Raw genomic sequence first — 2,289 nt, 5'->3', positions numbered from 1 at the left:
ATGTATTTTGTAGTAAAAATACATATAACGATATTGAACAATGCAAGGTTGGCCTCGGATTCACGAACCTATATCAATTGTGTATTTATTAATACGTATAATGTAAATCACAAAATTTCATTTATTAATATGAATTATTTATATATTTATAGTTTTGTAGAATTTATTCTAAATTCCATTTTAAAACGTATACTTATATTATATCTTAAATTATATTTTATATATAACAATTTTATGTATATATAATTATAAAGATTAACGTTTATATAATTAGTGATATTAATATATCTATATACATATATTTGTGATTAGTATTGTATTTATGAAATTTTATTAGTTTGTTATGTGAATTATTAATACAATTCTAGTATATACCATAAGTATATATATAGTGTACAAAAGATTTATTTGTTAAAATAATAATTTAGATAATAATGATTTACTAATAATAATAATAATAATTTTATTAATAATGATAATACTAATAGCAAAAAATGAAAATGATAAATGTTAATGATACTAATAATAATAACTCTAAAATAATATTAATACTAATAATATACTTATGTTAATAATAAGGGTTCTAATATTTATGAAATGACAAATGATAATCATAATAATGATAATAATTCTTAAAATGATAAACTTAATGATAATAGTATTAACATTATTTATACAAATGCTACTTGATAGTATTATGAATAATGTTACTTAATAATAATACTACAGATGATGATAATATAACTATATTAAGGTTAATAATCTTATTAATCATGTTATTGTTAACAATATTTATACTAATTAATAATACCATAATACCAATCAATAATAATAATACTAGTAATAATATTTGATAGTGATAATAATATTAGTAATAACAATAATGATAATAATAATTGTAATTATAATCATGATAGTAATTATAATAATAACTAGTACTTATAACAATAACAATAACATTAATACTAGTAATAATAACAACAATTAATAATAACAATAATAATACTAATAATAATATTAGAAAATGGAACTACCTCAAAAAAAGTCTTAAAAAGAAAAACTGTCGCGAACGGGACTCGAACCCGAGACCTCTCGGATATTCATAACCAGCCTTAACCATTGCTCCGTTTAAACTTTTCTGAATTATACTACACCCGATAAAATATATCCTGTATAATTTCTGTTAAACTTCTTCTTCTTCCTCAATAAATCAAATGACTCGTTAACCATACAGAAAGTTTAGGATTTGATTTAAGACTTTCCTACAGAGTATAATCGATCCATAAATGTCTTTGAATGTTGAGAAGCAAAAAAAAATAAAAAAAATATAGAAAACGCTGCTACTGCAGCTCACGGTATTCTTCAAAAAAAAATGATTTCGATTTTAGAAGCGTATTAGACCAAAATTATAACACGAAAAAGATTGTAATCCATTCCTATAAACTATTGGAATCATTTATTGAACTTGAATTACAATATATAACTCGAATTTAATTGATGAACAACAGTTGACTTTTTAAAACCAACAGTTTAACTCACAAATTTATTCTCGATAAAAAGAATTGGCATTTGAAATTTCACAGATAGTTTGAGTAAAGGAAAACTAACAAGATTGCATTATTAGTTTTTGTAAAATGGTTCAAATTTGATTTATGGATGAAAAGTGTCGCGAGCAGAGAATGGGAAAAAAGAAAAAAAAAATGTTCTTGTTTATCTGATGATGTCTTCAATTAGTAGCAATACCAGTGATATGTATATGATAATTAAGAATCTTATTCGAATTATTGAAGCAGTGATGTTGTTTGTTGTCTATCGCAAGTGGTTGACACCGATTGCACAGTCGAAAACAAGAAGACAGAAAAAAATAAATCTGATAAAGATAGTTTACAAATCTGCATTATTTATTATGATTTATATTTAATTCATATTAATATTTAATAAATACAATTATATTAATAATAATAATTCAATTATTAATAATGGATAATGATAATACTAGTTTCCTTAAATATATCTGTATATATCAGCCTATATATTTCTGTATATATTTATTTGTATTTTTATATCACCATATATGTATATCTCTTTATATATATATATATTTATGGATTATAATTATTATTATTAATAAATATCTCTATAATAATAATGTTCTTATTAATATACCTATTAATAATACAAATTTATATTTAGTATAACAGTAATAGTTATAATGTTAATGATAATGATAATATTTACCATAATTGTATAATACTGATATTGTTAATAACAATAATACTAATTATACTA

Source organism: Rutidosis leptorrhynchoides, chromosome 6, assembly GCF_046630445.1.
Source record: "Rutidosis leptorrhynchoides isolate AG116_Rl617_1_P2 chromosome 6, CSIRO_AGI_Rlap_v1, whole genome shotgun sequence".
Taxonomy (NCBI): domain Eukaryota; kingdom Viridiplantae; phylum Streptophyta; class Magnoliopsida; order Asterales; family Asteraceae; genus Rutidosis; species Rutidosis leptorrhynchoides.
This window is presented reverse-complemented; position numbering follows the sequence as displayed.